The sequence below is a fragment of the Chenopodium quinoa genome, unplaced genomic scaffold (assembly GCF_001683475.1).
Source record: "Chenopodium quinoa cultivar QQ74 unplaced genomic scaffold, ASM168347v1, whole genome shotgun sequence".
In the NCBI taxonomy this organism is placed as follows: Eukaryota; Viridiplantae; Streptophyta; class Magnoliopsida; order Caryophyllales; family Amaranthaceae; genus Chenopodium; species Chenopodium quinoa.
The window spans coordinates 228,379-249,961 of record NW_018744633.1 but is presented as its reverse complement, the minus strand read 5'-3'; the positions used below and the strand labels follow the sequence as shown (position 1 = coordinate 249,961).

The 21,583-nt window shown below is 40.5% G+C and overlaps 1 pseudogene; it reads right to left on the bottom strand.

The window, feature by feature from the left end:
• Positions 1–19,954: 19,954 nt before the first annotated feature.
• The window catches only part of LOC110701537, a 33,774-nt pseudogene continuing 32,145 nt past the window's right edge, over positions 19,955–21,583 (bottom strand).

Here is a 21,583-nt window from a genome sequence, read left to right as displayed (position 1 = left end):
GCTTTATCTTAAGAATATCAATTACTTATGATATTTTATGATAAATATATTTATCTAAGTGGTTTCCAAACTAATAAGTCCTCATTTATAGTATTTATTTTAAATGGCATGTTTAGACCTTATACTCCCTAAGATAGATGACATGCGTTTGGTAGTTAAGTTCACTACTAAAGAGAATCACACTAGTTTTGTTTTGTTATGGAGAATACTTATTGGGTTTTAAGTCTATTGAGCTGTTAAAAGAGCTTAACTCCGATTGAATTAAGTGACTTTAACTTGATGGGTATGGATTAAACTTTGTGGACTAAATTTTCATGAAAATGCAATGAAGTCTTTAAAGATGATCAATATTGCTTGTACTTTATGAATGTAATTACTTGTAAGTGGGTGACGAAATAATCTCATTCACCATATGAAGATTTGCTTTAAGATATTTAAAGTCATTATCAAGAAATATAATTCATGAGTATGATTTAGCTCTTTGATGATAGATAGTATTGTTTTTAATTATCTTTTTGATTGAGATTGCAATATTTGAATGCATGATGTCACATACTTAATTGACTATATAGATTTTTTCTAGTTGACCTCGAATTATGTTAATCGTATTCCATCTTGTTTTATTTTATTCATTTATTTCGTTAATTAGATGGAAAAGGAGTTGATTGATAAATTATAGTAAGTGATGATAATATGAGATCCGACATATAATTAATGAAATGGTCAACTTTCAAGCTAATACTCATTCCCATCCCCATTTTTGGGACTTGAAGTTTCACATTTTGTTTTTTAATATTAATTACATGCTTATAATGCTGAAATATTGATTAATGTATGATTGAATTTAGTTATATACGATATCATATGACTACATGAAGTTGGTTTATAAAAATGAATTTATTTGAACATGTAATTTTTGTATATACAATGGATCTGAAGTAACCTAAATTTATGAAAGCAAGGGTCAAAGACCTTCAATAATATTATGAAAACAGAAATAGCTAATATAGTTTCTAAAGTATGTTGACTAGATTATCCATCATGTTAAAATATATAAATAAGGAGTTGATGTATCTCTCTTTTGGTTGAATATTTTTTTTAATAGAAAACTCTGTCTGAGATCAAATTGATGAATGATAGCTAATTAGACTCACTAGCTCATTCCCAGAAGTGAGTGAGAAATCGCATGATTAAAAAAAAAAAAAAAAAAAAAAAAAAAAAAAAAACTAATAAGCATATTTGCATGATGTTCTTTTAATTATATTATTCATGAAAAAAAATATTCATAAGAATATCCATTTGAACAAGAAATAGTGTTATGAGTTTAAGAAATTAATCATGACATTATGAGCAACTTACTTACAAAATATATTTATTATGCTCATACTTATAAGAGATTAATATTATTGGACAAGAGTTACGAGTTGAGTTTTTTATAAGAGTATTTTATTATGCTTGATACATGCATTGGTAAAAGAATTTATGCCTTAAAAGGTGGAAGAGATTTAAATGTTGTTGTATTTATTCTATTATTTTATGTAATCCTTGCACACAAATAATAAAATATATTGCTGGTCAGTTTATTTGGTACATACATTAACCTAAATATCAACGATTTATATAATATAATGAAGTGGCCACATGTTAATTAAATATTTTGTAATGATATATACCATCCTGAAGATGGAAATGAATAAATGTCATTGACTATATACCGGCTATAAATGATCTAATGAACCTAAAGAACGTCAGTAGCATGATAGCCCAATGAGTTCCAAATAAACTTCAAATAGGAAAGGAGCAATTATTGACAATAATTTGACGAGGTGATGCATTTGAATAGATCTCTAAAATACTCCAAAAAAGTATAAAATGTCCAACAAGGTTAGCATGTATCAAGATTATACTCCAGCAGAGTATGAGTTAATATTGGATCAAATATTAGCTGATTGTCTTGCCAATAGTATAAAGAAACACATGTTAGTGTTCTAATATCACATCATATTCATGTCCATGTATAAAGTACGTTTAATAAAGTGATCACTAGTGTTGGAAAACTGACCAGAGTTCAAATTTAGAGAAGTGATTGGATGTGATAGTTAAATTAGGTCATCCGGGTTTAATAATTACCCGTTATGGAAACCTGAAGTTTTATTTGATAATGTGCTGATTCTCTCGCAATGTTAGATATATAAAATGAATTGAATGGAAAGATATAATATTGAGATTGAGCTATATTTGGATTGTGATTCATAATAATTTGTATTGATGAAAATTTCAAGAGTTATTAGGTTTTGATTTCTTATATAAAAGAGTATTGGGTGACTAGAAGTTCACCAAAGTAACTTATATATTATTGTCAATTATTAGGTGACCAGAAGCTCACCAAATACACTATTTAAGTCTTTAAAGATCCAGAAGATCACCACCTATTAGAATTATAAGCAAGTGATTTATGCTTATATAACAATTCCTTTGATTGGGGCTATTATATGTCAGCACATAAGAAATGAGAAAAGAAGGAAATTCAACTGCACAACATATGTCTCCCCATTGATGTTGAATTATTGATCTCCTAAAGAGAACAAATTATGAAAGATCTTATAGTAAATACATATGCGTTATGCACTGTATAGCTAATGAAGAAATGATTTAAAAATTGTTCTCTAGAAAAGATAAAACTTGTTTAATATAATTCTTATGAGAGATAAATTTTGTTGATTATGATCCTCCCATGAAATGAATTTTATTGCAAATTTGTATACTAAGTTAGTGAAGAATTGTGATGCCCCTATATATGAGATATTTTACCAACTTAGGGGAAGAATTGGAGTAACTTGGCAAAAATTAATTAAACTGATGATCCCTATATATATAATGTAATTTGAAATATTTTCTAGCCAACTTTCGTCCATATTGTTGTTAGTTTTTGATGATAGATAACAAATGATGATTATCTAACTAATACGTGTATTGAGATGAGCATGAACAGGCCATGAAGCATGAAGAATGTTGATTACAAATTAGATCATTATTGAAGATTACAAAGTATGAATCATGCTTGAGTTCCTCAGGGGAACACAAGAAGGAGAGTTCCTCAGGGAAACACAAAAAGAAGAGCTCCTCAGGGAAACACAAAGAGAAGAGTTCGTTCCTCAAGGGAACATAAAGAGAAGAGTTCCTCAAGGGAACATAAGGAGAAGAAGAGTTCCTCGGGGGAACACAAAAAGAAGAGTTCCTCAAGGGAACACAAAGAGAAGAAGTCTAAATGTCCAAACGTTCTTTTAGACTTTATATGCAACTCCTAAGAAGCACTAGAAGTTGGTTCTTCGACGAAGGGAACAAGAAGCAGTTCCTCAATGGAACAAACAAAGAGAAGTTCCTTTCAAGGAACTAGAAGCTTCATCAGAAAAATATGAAAACGACAGAAAAATAGGAGTATATTTTTCTAAGAATCATGTAAGTATGTTGGACAAGAGAAATTGTATAGAACAAGCCTAAGGAACTAAATTGGAGCTTTAGTCTAGAAGGAACTAAGTCTGACAGTTTGGAAGGAACTAGGTGACCAGTCAGTTCCTTATGGGTCAGTCAAAGAAAAATAAGTAACGTTCTTTTTATGAATGATTTTATATTTAGTTATTTTTCTTTAAAAGATAAAGTTTTTAAATGTGATAAAATTAGTCTTCGAAAAAGATTTCTACTGTTTTTGGAAAATAAATCTTTGATATTATTTTACAAAAAGATTTTATTTTGTTTTTGGAAAATAAATATCTTAAATATTATTTTACAAAAATATCTTTTTCATCAAATAAAATTTTAACTGCTTACTTTATCTTCTCTCCAAAGAAATCAGTTTTCCTGATTTTACTCCACGTTCAACGTAGTGCATAAGACTTTGACTACCACGTTATCACGTTTCTCTACTGCCCAAGTAATTGGCAGTTACCTAAAAATAAGGGAACTGATTGTTAGTGGAGGATTTAGTGGGAGTAGTGGTCAAGTCTTATGCATGCTATAAAAGGAGAGTTAAGTTTTAGTTTCAATTTGTCTGACTTTAGTGAGTCATTCCAAATTAGCGTATATCTCAAGTGGAAGAGCAGCAGAAAAGAATTATATTTTCTCTCCACGTTTTTGAGTCAGTTCCTCTAGATTCCAAGTTCCTTACAAATCTCAAATTGTCCAACATATTAGTTTTATACATTATATCTTTTATAAGTATTTGAGAGTTGTTCAAGGGTTTGAGTGAACTCTTGTAATGGGGAATTTATAAGGGTTTGAGTGAACTCTTGTATTGGGGTGAGAACTTGAGTGAGTTCTTTGTATTGAGAGAAAGAGAAAGCTTTGAGTGAAGTTTGAGAGAAAGAGAAAGATCGAGTTAGGCTTTGAGTGAAGTCTTAAGTTAGAGAGAGTTAAAGTGATCAACTGATCGAGTGATTAGTTGATTGGGGAAATCGGGTTCATTGAGGAACTCGATAGAGGCTTAAGTTCCTTATAGGTTGTAACAGAGTCGTCGGCCTATTTTAGTGGAATGTTTTGAGTCAAAATCCCTTAGGGTCGAGGTTTTTCACTTTCTATTTGGCCTAGGAAGTTTTCCTCGTAAAATCTCTCTTGCACTATTTCTCTACTTTCGTTTAGTTTCTTTTATTTCCGCAAAAAGTGACTAGAAACCTCCATACTACAATTCACCCCCCTCTTGTAGTATTTCATCTAAATAACACATATGTTATCAAGATATGTTGCACATTGAGATAAAGCTTGCCAATTGTGTATACTTGAATCACTACACCTGAAGTGAAGATTGTATAATCGGTTCCAAAATAAAGATGTTGTTTAGGGTAATTTTACCCCGCCACGTGGTCCAATCAGAGGACGACACGTGTCAGCCTCAGGATGGCCCAAATTGGAATAATCTCTGCTTGACACGTGTCACTCCAAAAAATAAGGGAAAAAAGGCGGCCTTCAGGCCCAAATCCCGAGAAAGCCGCAAAGCAGCGCAACCCACCACTGATTAGGGTACAGTGACCTAATCAGGGGCACAAATCCCAAAGACCCTATAAATAGGGAGATATCCCTCTTTTTGAGGGGACGTTTTGATCATTTATTACACATTTACTCTTTGATAGAGACATCTTGAGCTTGGAATCCGAGCAGATCCCTACCTAAATTTCCGCACCTTTTTCTCCCTTCAAGTTTCTAACTTGTGCGTCGGAGGCGGAGCACCACCCATCTGATGTCTGCCTTTGTTTTGCAGGTATAGCTTACCCCGAACCAGTCTTCGTGTTGTAACTCTCCCGAGGGACAAAAACACCCAAAACATTTGGCGCCGTCTGTGGGGAGAGTACCTCGAAGATGGTTCAAGAGTCTGTACCACCCCCTAACCGTCTGAGTGAAGACCCAAAAGTCTTTACAGACTATGAGGATGAAGATCCTCAGGTCGAAACCTTTACAGCCGAAGACGACTCTCTCAGAATCAAGCGCATCCGGCCCAGAGAGACTCTGGAGCGGGGTGCCTCCCAGGCGGGTGCAAGTAGACCCCCTGGGCAGCCGGAAAGGGAAACCCAAACGGCAGCTGGATCAGCGCCTGTCACTCGCGACAAGCTCATGAGATTCATGACGAGTTTCAAGGGTGAAATTAAAGAGCTGATCACCCAGAGCCGGGCTGGTCCAAGTAGAGGTCAGTCGGCCAAGAAGACTCCTCTGGAAAAGGGGAAGTCAGTAAAAAATCGGCAGCCAACTCCCCATCCAAAGGAGAAGACAGGTGGGACCATTGACTGGTCCAAAATTCTTCTCCCCAAGGGGAATAACAATAACTCCCGCCGGACTCAACAGCCGGTGAGAAGTAAAAAATCAACTCTTGATGCCCGAGAGATCATTAACCGGAAGAGAAACCAGTCGCTGTCTGAGTCGGCTTCAACGTCGAACTTTCCAGACAGCTTCAACAATACCTCTGCCGGGAATGCATCTTCCTTGCATGAGAGTCAGACAGGCGGTAATACCGTCCATTCTGGCCCTCACATGATTGGAGCTGTACCGTACGTGCTTACTCAGGCTTACGGACAGTATCCCCCTCACTTTATGCAGCCGGCCCTCTTTGGAGGTCAGGCGGCATATCCAAATATCCAAATGTCCAAATATCCAAATGGCCTTCTGCGTTCACCCGGGAGATAACCAAAGCGGCTCAGCCGTCCAAGGTTAAGAATGTGTTGGTTGGTACCTATGACGGTACCACCAATCCGGAAGACCACCTCATGGCTTACACCAACCTCATGTATCTACAGGGGTTGGATGACGCCACTTGGTGTCGGTGCTTCCCGGCTACATTGAAGGGCATCGCCCAACAATGTTTGGCAACTTGCCGGCCGGGTCCATCGACAGTTTAAGGTTGCTCGCCTTCCTGTTTGCTTCCAACTTCTCAATGAACATCCCTACTAAGAAAACAAGCCTTGATTTGAGCACTGTTAAGCAGGGAGAGAGAGAAGGGTTGCGCTCCTATGTCAGGCAGTTCAATCTGATCAGAATTCAGATCCAAGGACTGTCTGACGAGGTAGCTTTTCCAGACTTCTTCAAGGGTCTGAGAGACGGGTCGACTTTTAAGTTCGACCTAGTTAGAAAAGGGGCTTTCACCTTACCGGCGGCCCTGAGGGAGGCGAAAAGCTACATTCAAGCTACCGACCTCTGCTCGCCTGGTAATCAGTCGGACTCCAAGAAGTCCGACAAACCGAAAGACAGCTGGTCTGCTCAGCCGGCCAAAAACAAAGAAGAGAGCAAGAAAAGAAAAGAAGTCTGGGCGGTTACTGACTCTGACCAGCCGTCCCAGAAGAAAAAGAAAGAGTTTAAACTGTACGTCCCCAAGTACGAGTTTAACAAAGACTGCAACTCCATCCTCATGGAGGTAAAGGACCGGCTGTCCATTGAGAAGCCGAATCCTATGAAGAGTTTTGTCCAGTCACGGAACAAAAATAAATTCTGTCAGTTCCATGAGGAGGTCGGCCATGACACCAACGACTGCTTCAGTCTTCAACGGGCATTGGACCGTCTGGCTGACAAAGGGCTGTAGAAGTCCTACAATTCTAAGTCCCCAGCCGGGGCAAAAAAGAAAAACAAGGGTCAATCCTCCAAGACTACCCCCCAGCATGCTAGTAGCTCGGATACCGACAAGGAGCCGGTCTACACAATAGCAGGCGGTTTCTCCTGTGGTGGCCCTACCATCCGGGGCACCAAAAGCCATCTTCGAAAGATGGACAAGGATGAGGATGAGCAGGAGTCTACAAGCACCTCCTTCCCATACGTCTTGATTACTAAGAAGGATAGGGGCAGCGTCCGCCGTCCGCATGATGACTCGGTTGTCATTGAATGTAAGGTTGCCAACTAGCTGGTTGGACGGATCCTTATTGACACCGGCAACTCATCTGACATCATCAGCCTCCGGTGCCTGCAAAAGCTGAAATACAATGTCAGCAGCATGCATCCGGTCACCCACCCCTTGGTTGGTTTTGGGGGTGGGATGGTCTACCCAGCCGGAAGAATTGACTTGCCCATCCGGCTAGGAGAGAAAGGCCAGGGACGACATATTGTCGTCAGATTCTTGGTCGTTGAGGAGTTGACCGCCTACAACATTATCCTTGGCCGGCCAACCCTCAACGTAGCCAAGGAAGTAATCATCCCGTCTCTGATGCTCATCAAATATGAGAGGGATGATGGCTCTGTTGGTTCCTTGAATGGGGATCAGAAGACGGCCCGGGAGTGCTATCTCTCAGCCGTCAGGGACACTGTGGCCACAGGCGATCAGGAACCAATTGACCTTGACAATGTCAAGGATGCTGATCCAGCACCTGCCCCACCAGCAGCCGGAAAGAAAAGAAAGGCACCTCTGCTGGTGGAGGTGAAGAAGGAGAAAAAATAGCAATCACTGACCGATGAACGGTCAGATGAGCTCCGTCCCCAACCGGCTGGTGAAAGCATTGATCTCGTTCTAGATGACAGCCGTCCGGAACGTACTGTAAAGGTTGGGACGATTGCTCATGCTACTTTGGGTGGAGACTTGCACCTTCTGCTGAAGGAATTCAAAGACATTTTTGCCTTTGAAGTGGAAGAGATGCCAGGCGTCAGCCCGGATCTTGCTGTCCACAAGCTCAACGTGGATCCTAAAAAGAAGCTCATCCAACAGAAGAAAAGAAACCACGGTGAGGAAAGAAGTCAGGCGGCAGCTGCCGTATTCAAAAAGCTGCTAGACGCTAGGTTCATTCGGCCTTGTAATTTTCCCGACTAGGTGGCCAATGTGGTCCTTGTTAAGAAACCGAATGGGACCTGGCGCATGTGTGTTGATTACACAGACCTCAACAAGGCGTGTCCAAAGGACAGTTACCCGCTTCCAAAGATCGACAGTCTGGTCGATTCTACAGCCGGTCACGCCTTGATGAACTTCATGGATGCCAACTCCGGCTTCCATCAGATACCCCTGTGGAAGAAAGATCAAGAGAAGACGGCCTTCGTCACTGATCAGGGGTTATTCTGTTATACTGTGATGCCGTTTGGCTTGAAAAATGCGCCTGCCACTTTCCAACTGATGATTAATACGGTCTTCATTAATCAGATTGGGAGGAATGTGGAGGCGTACATTGATGATATGATAGTCAAATACAAGCTCCAGACGGATCACCTGGCTGATCTCAGAGAAACATTTACCACCCTCAGGCGGCATAAGGTTATGTTAAATCCTAAGAAATGCGTCTTTGGTGTTGAGTCTGGGAAGTTTCTCAGATTCCTGATTGATCAAAGGGGAATTAGAGGCTAACCCTGAAAAGATACAGGCGGTGATAGACATGAAGTCACCCTGTTCTGTCAAGGAAGTGTAGAGACTTACCGGCTGTCTGGCCGCCCTGGGGAGGTTCCTCAGCCGGTCATGCGACAAGTGCCTCTACTTCTTCCAAGCAATCAAGAAGAAGATCAGATTTGAATGGGGGGATGATGCTGAGACGACATTCCAGAGGTTGAAAGAGCATTTACATTCTCTACCTAGGTTGGTCAGTCCTTTACCTAGGGAGATGTTGTACATGTACTTAGCCGTCTCAGATCATGCCCTCAGTGCCGTTCTCCTTGCTGAGCGAGACGGCGTGCAGCTCCCGGTCTAATTCATCAGCCATGTTCTTAAAAATGCTGAACTCCGGTATCCCATGGTTGAAAAATTTGGCCTTGCTCTGTATATGGCTTTCAAAAAAATTGAAGCCCTACTTTCTGGCACATCCGGTAGTGATTTACATCGACCAGCCACTCAAGCGGCCAATGTCTACCTTGGACTCATCCGGGAGAATGTTGAAATGGGATATTGAAATGCAAAGTATTGAAATCACTTACAAACTAAGAAAGGCAGTGAAAGGTCAGGCGTTTGCCGACTTCATTGTTGAAATGACCCGTCCGGTGGCTTCGGATGATCTTGATCAGGTTTGGAAAGTGTATGTAGACGGAAGCTCTACAAAGAACGGCTGTGGTGCAGGCGTAATCTACGAGTCTCCTGAAGGGGACAGATTTGAGTATGCACTACGCTTCAAATTTCAGGCCTCTAACAATGAGGCGAGATATGAAGCCCTGCTAGCCGGCATTCGCATGTGTAAGGCGGCAGGGGCCATGAAAATTGACGCCTACTCTGATTCTCAATTGGTTGTTAGCCAGTATGAGGGAAGCTACGAGGCTACTCATCCGGCTATGATTAAATATCTTCAGGCAGTTAAAGACGAGACCAGGGCACTTGAGGAATTCCGTCTTAATCAGGTGCCTAGGTCGGAAAATAATCAGGCGGATGCATTGTCAAAACTAGCGTCTTCCGCCTGCCATGATACGCCTCGGTCAAACTTCTGGGAAGTTCTGGAAAAGAGAAGCATCTATGAGGATCCCGTTGGAATTCTGGACCGAAGCTCTACCTGGATGGATGGCATCCGGGCCTATCTCTCAGACGGCACACTTCCTGATTCGCCACAGGAAGCAGTCGTCCTGAAAAAGCGAGCTGCAAGATTCGAGTTGAAAGATGGAGAACTCTTCAAGGCGGGGTTTCTGAAGCCTTTGTTGAAGTGTGTCACCCTAGAAAAGGGGAAAGAAGTTCTCGAAGACTTGCACTCGGGATTCTGCGCCTCTCACATAGGCGGCAAGTCCCTAGCCGTCAGAGCCAGACGACACTATTTTTGGCCCACTCTTGAGGCAGACGCCAAGGAGTTGTTGAAGAAATGTGACAAATGCCAAAAATTTGGCAAACTCATTCACCGTCCGGCTACTGATCTGACGGCCATCCACAGCCCAATCCCGTTTGCAAAATGGGGCATGGACATTCTAGGTCCTTACACGCCTGCTCTAGGCGGAAAGCGCTACATCTTAGTGGCTGTGGATTATTTCACCAAGTGGGTAGAAGCTGAGGCGGTTAAAAACATCAAAACCTCAGACGTGATTTCCTTCATCTGGAAAAACATTATCACCCGGTATGGGGTACCTATGTCTATGGTGTTTGATAATGGTTCTCAGTTCGAGACGCCTCAGTAAAAACTTGGTTGGGAGATCAGGGGATCTCAAGCTATTTTGCATCCGTTGGCCGGCCCCAAGCAAACGACCAAGTTGAAGCCTTATCTCAGACGGCATTAAGAAGAAAATAGAAAGAGCCGGAGGCTTATGGGCAGAAGAGTTAATCTATGTCCTGTGGGCCATCCGGACAACAGCAAAGGGGGCAACCGGTGAAACCTCATTTCTCATGGTTTACGGTGCTGAAGCCGTCTTTCCCAACGAACATTACGAGCCGACTCTTAAAGTCATGCTATATGATGAAGGGCAAATTGGGAAGCAATGCGCCTGGCATTGGATTCACTCCCAGAACGCAGGGGCAATGCCGCCTTGCGTCATGAGATTTACCGTCTGAGAATGACGAGAGCCTACAACAAAAAAGTACACAAGCGTCCTTTGAAAGTTGACGACTTAGTGTTACGAAAAATGGAGGCAACCGGTAGGGCCAATGAGCTGGGAAAGCTAACCCCAAATTGGGAAGGCCCCTACCGAATCTATGAAGAAGTAAGGGACGACACCTACTGCCTGGAAACTCCAGACGGCAGGCGCCTGCCTAGAACTTGGAATGTAGACAATCTAAAAAAGTATTACTTCTGAGAATGTAAACTTTTTGTAAACAGTGAGTCAATTAATGAAGATTCAGACTTTGTTTGCAAAATTGAGTTATTGTTTGATTACCCATCCGGGTAATACCCAGACGGATTTTTAATTTACCTAACTAAGTTCGATACTTAGTAAAGGTTACCTTTGCTTGACCGCCTGGGTAATACTCGGATATTCGGATCTCGTGTTTATTTAAGTTTGATACTTTGTTCATTTAACTAAGTCTGATTATCCGCCTGGATAATACTCAGACGGATTTTTCTTTTACCTAACCAAGTTTGATACCTGGTAAGATTAAATAATTGCTTGTTCGCCAGGGTAATACCCAGACAGACTCGTTTGTTTAAAAAAACTGAGTTCGATACTTAGTGTAAATTCAATACTTTAAAAACTAAGCACAAAAACGTTTAGTGGCTATACAACCGGTCTCAAACAAGACCAGAGGCTAAAATGGCCGGATGGTTGCTCATTTTATAAAATCGCCTGTCCCAACATGGACAAAGGCGTCCGGCGACACCCCTCCGGGTGCAATCATCGTAGAGAACATACTATTTGTCGGTTCTACATACCCATGCAGACGGCAAAGATTGAACGACCTAATTGGTCAACTCATAGCCGTCTGACCAAAATGACCTGTGAAGAATGATCAAGTTGCCGAATACCGGATGCCACGGGGCATCAGTTGGTCACCGGCTGAAGGTTTCACTTAGGTTATCTATTCCAAAATTGCACTTCCCACCCCAATTGGGGCAAAAGAGTTGTTCAATGGCTATGAAATCTCAACCTAGACGGACAAACGCCGTCTGTGTAGTAACTGGAACGCCTGTCGGTGTACGGATGTGCACTTGGTTTGGGGCAATAACTATTGTGATTGATCGACTTGCAAACATATCATGCTTTTTACAGCATCAGACGTTTTCAAGTCAATCAACCAACTCCACTTGAAACCAACCACACAGCCGTCCAGGGGCAAGGACAGCCGGACTACTGATTATTTAGGCAAAAATGAAAAATCGCCGCATGCTTTTGATAAGTTAGGCAAAAATGAAAAATTAAAATTTGCACAAAATAAAAATTCAGATGCAAAATGATCAAAACCGACTCAGTCGGTGCATTTAATAAAGTCCACCCAACCAAACGGTTATAGTGGATTAAAATGTTAACCGGACCCCGTCCATAAGAAATAAATTGTTAATTAACACGGCTCCACAGCCTGTAAATACAAGGATATTCGGCACGCAGGCCGGAAAAAGCAAGTTTTGGCATACAACCGCTGAATAAAAGAAAAAATAAAAAAGCAGAGATTGGCATACTGCCGCTGAATGGTCACTTCTGGCCTACAGACGGTGCCTCCTGGTCCTCCTTCTCCTCATCATATGAGGGTATCTCCTGTGCTTCACCAGGACCAGGAAGCTAAGGCGCGGGCGGCTCGTTGTTGGAGTTGACCTAGGCTTCGAAAGAGGCAGGCTCTGGCTCACCTTGTTCTCTCAAGTACACCACGTCCTCGACGTACCTGTGAGCCAGTGCCCAGACGCCATAATCCACATCCGGGTACAGGACAACCCAGGTGATCTTCATCCGCGCGTCATTGTCAGCGTCACTCTCAGCAACAAGGCGGTTTTGCTCCGCCTCCAGGGTTGCTGCAAAGTTTATCTGAGCCTAGCCTCCTTCTCCAGCCTCTGAACCTTGGTCTTCAGTTTGGTGTTCTCTTCGGAAACACCTTTAAGTGTGCCAAGGTCCGTCTAGGCTTTCTTGAGCGCCTCACCAGCCTTTTTGGCGCTCTTGTCCGCCTTCTTTTGGGCCTCCTCCGCCTCCTTCTTAGCCGTCTCAGCATCCGTCGCCCGCTGATTGGCTGTGTTCAGATCTGACTCCAGCTGCTGGATTCTAGACGCCTGTGTCATAATTATTGCTTTAGTTTCAAGTTCATTTACGATAGTCGAGTGTAAAGCAATATTATCAGCGTCTATGGCGGACTTCTTGGCCCTTTTTATCTCTTCCCGTTTGCGGGAATAAGGACGTTTGAGCCCGTCCACCCGCAACATGGCCTGCAAAAAGACAGGCGGTATAAGTATTGCAGGCGGGATAAAACACTTGGAAAAAACAAAATTGGATTGACAAGTGTCTTACCTCAGCCAGAAGGGATATAATGCGTTTAAGATTGAACGTCTCTATCCTAGGGATATTGTCCTTATCCCTCTTCCGGACGTCTTCCAGCATGGCCTTGGCGTGCTTCTGGACGTTTGGCCAGCGGGGAGATTGATCTGCACCACAATCAATACGTGATGAGTGCGAGGATAAGGCGACACCTATTTATTGTCGGCCGTCTGAAGATGACGTCTGGTGAGAGTGGGATTTCACCCGTAAAGGCCACCCCAGCTCAATCGGGGATTCAAAAGGGTTCTTACCTTCAGAGCCGGCCAAGCGGGAACCGCTTGCAGGCGTGGTGAACCCCGCGGCTGCTGATAAGGGGTGAAAAGATCAAGGTACAGGCTGCCGCCTACCTTCTCGAGTCGCCCCGCTATCCGCATCTGCTGATGCCCGGCTGAGGCACCAGGAGTTGATGCAGAGGTGGATTTTTTTGATTTTGGTGAGAACGGCAGGGTTCTCCTCCCTAGCCCCTTTGAGTTGTTTCTCAAACAAATTTCCAACCTCTCCTCCCTGCAAAAATAACTAAAGTTAAGGTTAGCATCTGGGAAAAATGATTTTAAAGGATCAATTTATGAAAGGGTCAGGCGTTTGATACCTTGGCCTTGACCTCAGCCGCAGCTTTCTCCGCAAGATCTTTGCGGATGGTTGCAGAAGACCGCTTGGGAGTTTTCTCCGACTGCAACATGTTTAATGCTTTTTCTGCAAAAAGAAAGAAATTGGTCAATATCATAAATCAATTCCGATAGAAAAATACTACAGACGGATATAAACTCAGGCGCATACGTTTTGTAAACATGTGCCCTAGCCCGCAGGCGGCTAGGAAACACTCATCCCTGAGCCAGGCGCTCTTGGGGATCCAGTTCTTGGGAACTTTTATTGTTTCCCCGGTTGACAGAGTTGCGTTTGTGAGGCCGAAAAAGTCTGCCTCAATTATCTTGTTAAAATCTTCCTCTGGGATACGAGGAAGAGCGCACTTCCTGCCCAACAAGTCGGGCTTCTTATTGTACAAACGGAATTTATAATTTTTCCGTCTGGTTGGGGCTGACATCAGGTAGAACCTGTGTTTCCAGCCATCAAACTTTGAGACCTTATCCAAGGTCATCATATATTGAGGCTGCGTGGTTAGAGTGTACCACGCCCTCCAGCCGCCTGGGCTTCTGCTAAGATAGTGCATACTAGCAAAAGCCTCCCAGCCGGGGTTAAGCCCCTGAAACTCGCAGGCGGCAACATACCCCAGAATGTTTGTCCAAGAGTTGGGGGTAAGTTGCCAGATTTCGAGGTCGTAGCCTCTCAAAATTGCCTTCACCGCTTGGTGAAGGGGAAAGCGGAGACCAGCCTTGAACGCCGCCTCATAACAGCCAAAATAGTTGTTGGCGTTCTGTTCATCGTTCTCCCAGGCGATGGTGCCATTCTCAGGCGGCACCCGAATTCTATACCCATCTCCAAGCGGGTGTATTTGCGTAAAATTCTTTAAGTTCTCCTCCATTTGGATCCGGTCTTTGGAGGAGACGTGGATGTTGAAGGGATCATCTTTCTCGTTCCACTTTTTCCTTTCTTCCTCCTCGCTAACAAGAGCTGTCTGGCCTCCCTAACAAGACGTTTCTCCCTCAGGCGTTTGGCCGCCTGAGCCTTCGCTCTTGTAATTTGGATCAGTTGTCGTCTGCTTTATCCGAGCCATTGTGTCCTGCACAGACACGTAACTGGTCAAAATCTGAGGCAAAGGGTGGTCCCAACACCCCAAGACGGCACTCCCAGTCCTAGACTCAGCCGTCCCTGGTGACCGGCTGGACACTAACCTAGGCTGTGCCGTGTGTGTTGGTGATGCATCCATTTATTGCAAGAAATATGTACAAGCGGTGAAAAAAGAAAAAGAGCTGAAAAAGGCAGAGACGGTACCTTTTGAAGAGATATCTGAAACTAGGCGGGTCCGGCTGGGTCTCTGGAAGACGAGCTTTCTTGCTTGCGCTTGACTCAAACGGGTGACGTCTGCTCTCTCAAAGTTCTCTCTATAATTTTTTTTATAAGCGTACCAAAATTATGAGGGTAAACGACTATATATTGAGGGTAAAAACGGGGGCATTTCCGTAATTTACCCGGAAGGTGAACCGTTACTCTTTAATGGTAAAATTACCGCCAATCGGAGCGTGACACATGTCACAGATGCCATGTGGCGTGCCACGTCACAGCTGTGAGGGGCAAATGTTTAGGGTAATTTTACCCCGCCACATGGTCCAATCAGAGGACGACACGTGTCAGCCTCAGGATGGCCCAAAGCGCACCAATCTCTGCTTGACACGTGTCACTCCAGAAAATAAGGGAAAAAGGCGGCCTTCAGGCCCAAATCCCGAGAAAAGCCGCAAAGCGGCGCAGCCCACCACTGATTAGGGTACAGTGACCTAATCAGGGGCACAAATCCCAAAGACCCTATAAATAGGGAGATATCCCTCTTTTTGAGGGACGTTTTGATCATTTATTACACATTTACTCTTTGATAGAGACATCCTGAGCTTGGAATCCGAGCAGATCCCTACCTAAATTTCTGCACCTTTTTCTCCCTTCAAGTTTCTAACTTGTGCGTCGGAGGCGGAGCACCACCCATCTGGTGTCTCCGTTTGTTTTGCAGGTACAGCTCACCCCGGACCAGTCTTCGTGTTGTAATCTCACGAGGGACAAAAACACCCAAAACAGATGTGATATATGGCAAGATAGTGCAGTTGACACTTTTAATAGTGTAATAATATATTAATAACAGGTGTATGAAATACCCTTGAAGTTGTGTAGATATCTGAATTACTACAATAGATGACCTATGATGTAAGAAAATTATGATGGTACCTAATAAGAAATGTATTTAGATATCATAGTAAAATAGCATGCAAAATGTACATTAAAGAAATTTTATGATACCAGTACAGAATGGAACTGATAAATAATATGCATATGCATGATATAATGGACTAGTGAATAAGGGATCTGGAATATATGTCTATTTTAGTGTCGACATAATGATAATAATTAAAGTTTATCATGGACCAAAAGTCCAATAAATATGGATTTTAAAATCCACAATGTATAGTGTCTTGCATTATTTCGAGTCCTATGTATGTTCATATGCATGTGTGAGTTCATTGGTTACTGGATTATTCATTACATATGTTTGAAGTTGTTAGATGCATTACTTATTGTATAATTTATTTAATATGTTATCATATTTTCTATATCTCATATTGCATGCATAACTTTCTATACAATAATTGTGGTGTTTGTCAATGTTCATTCATTCTATGTATAGTAAGACATATTTACAACTTTGATGGAAAATGAGAAAGAGATATTTATATTTTAATGGGCTTATAATTGTGATGGGATTATTGATGACGCCTATTTAATTGCATGTTATGAGTCATGTAAGAAGAAGAGTTCCTGAAGAACTTATGTACGACACATTTATGTATCCGGCCCTATAAAATTTATATTTTGAATATTGTAATTATTATTAAAATTTAAGTCTATGTGACTAAATCATTGACAACTCAGCCTGAAGTTTGAGTATAGTAATGAGAATTACTATTTGTATATGAAAGAGAACTATCGTGTCAATTGTAAATATTCTAAAGAATCAACAAGATAATTATGCGTGAGACTGTTTTATCATGGTCTAGGAGAACCATGATCAATGTATATAATTACATGTGTTATATAATTATTTCATACAAGATTGCAAAATCAACATTAATAATATCATGTGTTGCCATATTATTAATAAGGAATGTTTAATCAAATAATAATGATCATCAATTTCTATTATTCACGGCCCCCAGAAGAAGGCATAAGTATAATGGTTAAGGTAACTAAAAACAAAGATTTCGAATGAAATGTGGACAAACATATGTATTATTGTTATAGGTTTGATGATATGAAGACTCACTTGTTCGCGTAAAGACTTGAAGATTTGGGAGGATCGAAAATCAAGGAATGATACTATTCTGCGTCAGGTGAGAAGACTCTCAACTATATTGGATTCATTGCATTAGAAGACCTCAAGTTATGTATTCATCAGGGGGAGAAATTACGCGTTGCACTCTTTTTCCCTTAACCAAGGTTTTTGTCCCATTTTGGGTTTTCCTGGTAAGGTTTTTAACGAGGCAGCATTTTGAGCGTATTACGAAGAATGTTGTACTCTTTTTCCTTCATTAGGTTTTTATCCCACAGGGCTTTTCCTAATAAAGTTTTAATGAGGCACAGTCTTCGATAATGGACATCCAAGGGGGAGTGTTATGAAATATTTGTGGATATCCATTATCCTCCCTTGTATCATTCCAGAAGAATCTAGATCTAAGATTTATATTCTTATCCAATCAAACCCTAATTATATTGTGTGTATATATATACCTTGCCATCATATGGAATAAGATATATAGATTAATTCTCTCCTTATCTCTCATATTTCTTCTTGTTTTATAACAATTTGTAATATTTTTTTATTTTGAACGGAATATAATAATATCATTAAATAATAGTCATACGACATCTACAATAATAAAGATCTATAAACTATAGATTTAGAGAAAATATCATAACTTTTCGATGTCTTTAAAATGAACTAAAATAGCATAGCTTATACTCCACCACTTCAAACTTGACGCGAGCAATGATTTTCGATGTTTTTCCATCTTTTCAAGTTGACACCTGTTTTGATTGACCAGTTGATGACGAATCCCATACCCATAGGAATCCAAATCACCTTCCCAATTCTTATAAGTACCCTAAAAATAAAATTCCAATCAATGGATGAGAATCAAAATTCCAAAAAAAAAATTCTTAAAAAAAATCACCCAAAAATTGGGAAAAACCCTGAAAATTGGGACAGACTCTCACAAATGGAGAGGAAAAAACAAAACAAACAAACCAAAACTTAAAACAAAACAAAAAGCTAAATTGAATTAAAGAAAAAGGGACGGAAAAAAATTAGACTATTTTCAACCTAAACGGCCAAGAAAACGAAAACCCGAGATGAGAGAGGAGTGAGAAAAGAGAAAAAGAAAAAAAGGAGCGGCTCTAAATCTCATTTGTATTTAAATTAATGTTATGTATATAAATTCAATACTTTGTTTTTTTTTATAAAAAAATCCAACGTTCATAATTTATCCTCATCAATGCACATTTCATAACTTTAATATACTTTTGCACTTACAAATCATTAAAGAAATTCAAATATGTGTATAAAAATTTTCAAACGCTGTGATTAAAAAAACGAAAGGAAATACTATTCAATGGCTGCATTAAAATTGTGGCCACGATATTCTTTTTAATCTAGACCCTTCATATTTAGAGGAGATCTTATCCATTCAATTAGTTAACCATAATTTTTTTAATTAAAAAAAAACCTGCTTTTACCAATTAATTAAAAAAAACCAATGATGGCTTAACCATATAACTGTTCCTCCATTGATAGAAGATTGAGAATTAATTTCCACACATATACTCATATAATATAAACATTAAGAATTCAAATTATATGATGAAACAACATTATTAGATTGAATAACATAAGCATTAGATTACAGAAAATGGAAGAAAAGGTATATAGAAGAGTAGATGATCAATGGTGGAATTTTGACAGATATACTGTTTTAATTTCTGCTGTGTACGGATACCTATGAAAACAATGAATTCATGGTAAGCAATGGAGTAATGCAATCTAGAAAGGAAGGGGATAATGCAGTTTTAATTTTTAATTTAAAGGTTAATTTCATTTTATTTTTTCAAGTCAACTAACTGCCTCAACTCAGCATGGAGGAAAAATATACCACCATGATTTAAAAGTTATACTCATAGTAGTCACAAAATTATTGTAACCATTGCAATATTGTCCCTTGTTTATGCATAGAGTTCTTAAATAATACATATGGAGTATATGCTTAATTAAAATGGTGCATCAAGGAATCCTACCAAGTCCATATCAAGACAAATCTAAAACCTTTTTAAAAAATTTATTCCATCAAATTACGTGGTCAATTTTATACATTAAAACTGCATACCTTCAATCAATGCAAATTCTTAGCAATTTGTCTAACAAAATGTAAAGAACACTTCTATAATTTCAAACCATGCTCCGTAGCTTGCTTTATCTTTACTAAAGCAAAAAGTAAAAATTGGTCTAATCAAAGTTGACTAGATTGAACACAGTTAGGAAGCTAGCAGAAGTTGCGGAAATTTGAAGTAGATGACTTTTGCATAACATATTCTACGATGTTCCTTAATAATCAAGTAGTCTCAACAACCATTCAAGACTTGACTGAAATAAATACGAGTAATGAGTATACGCTGGGGATGAGGAAAAAATGATACAGCAAGAAAGTATACGTCTATTGACGTTTTCGAATTTTGAATTTGATCACATTAGCTATTCTTCTCCGACAAATAGTCGAGTAATCCGTAAAAGCACAAAAAAGACTCAGCAACGGATATTTGAGACATCAAACTCTTTTTTTTGTAAATCCAAACAAACTCAGGAACGAATAAAAAAAATCGGGATATACATGGCTATATGCTGATGAACAAAAGCCTGCCATTAGTCCAGAAACAGGAGAAACCAAACAGTCGAAGAATTTTTCTAACACAATCAACGTGATGAATTTGACAGTAATTTTTCTCTGTATTAAGTTGCTCCCGGAGCTGAAACTGGTGCAGGTGATGGTGGCTTTAGTAACGGCTGGGGTGCTTTGACAACGATGCTCATGTTTGGCCTTGTTAGAGGACCAACTCAACCAAAAGTTTAAGCAAATGGTTAAGGCTCAGGAATATGTTTTATACTCTATCACTCCCCTTTACATGAAAGGCCCTTTGGGCTTGAAATGTGGATGCAACACAGGCCTACCCATACCTGGTGTGAATCAATTCCACTTTAAAGGAGGGGCGAATGAGATTCGAACCCGTGACCTTTGTGTCACGCTGGCTCTGATACCATGTTAGAGGATCAATTCAACCAAAAGCTTAAGCTAATGGTTGAGGCCCAGGAATATGTTTTATATTCTATCACTCCCCCTCTTATGAAAGGCCCTTTGGGGTTGAAATGTGGATGCAACACAGACCCACCCATACCTGATGCAAATTAATTCCACTTTGAAGGAGGGGTGGATGAGATTCGAACCCGTGACCTTTGTGTCACGCTGGTTCTGATACCATGTTAGAGGACCAACTCAACCAAAAGTTTAAGCTAATGGTTGAGGCCCAGAAATATGTTTTATACTCTATCAGGCCTAAATTCACCTTTATATTAAACACATAGAGCAGCCAACTGCAAATTTAGGAATTTTCTTCAATCATGTCAGCAATTAGCAGGTTGAAGAACTGAGAAGAAGGAAATAAGAAGAAAGGTAAGAAACAAACCTTAGCAACTCCTTTTGCAGGGTAATCCTTCAATCTGGGGTCAACACACTCTTCACTAATTCTTGGAGTTGCGAGCAAAGACAAACATATATTTTAGCTATTAATGGGACAACAAGACACTAAGCATGCCGAGGACAAAACAAGCATCATTTCTCAAATGCTCTTGCACAGGTTCAGCAAAAAGGAATAAAGAGTTTACCCAAGTAACAAGACTTTGCTGAGCACGAGGCTTGGTATGATCAACGGGTTTGCGGCTAGTTAAAAGCTCCAAAAGAACCACACCAAAACTGAACACATCACTCTTTTGCGTCAACTGCACGTCCAGTCATTGTATACCTGAGAAATTATAAACAAAGCAAAGTAAACGGTCGATATCACAAGAAAAATGAAGAAGAATATACATTAGTCAACTTCACAATTTACTACAGTTACACCACCTATATAGCCTAAAGGGTGCTTTCACAAATAGAATTCAGGATATAAGTAAGTTGTGATCCAGCTATCATATAGTACTCAGAGAACTAGTGTGTTCATACTACACTTTTCCTGCCCCCTCTCCCAATGGTTAGACACCTGACTAAGATTTTTAAGGCGCCAAAAAATTACTCTGGTGCATGATATCCGAAGGTGCCCAAAACCCTGGTGGAATGAAGACGAGCAGCCATATCAGGAGCCTGATTTAAGATTAAAACCTGCAATCTTGGCTTTGAAATCTTTAAACAAGAGGACATTACTAGATCTAATATCCCTGTGAATAATAGCAGGTTAAATCTTCTCATGAAGGTATTCCGTATTCCAATCCCCTTGCAGCATCAACAGCAATTTTTACTCGCTTCATCCAGTCGATCACTGGACCAGGTTGCGTACCTTGCACGCCTTTCCTGCCTACAATAAGATG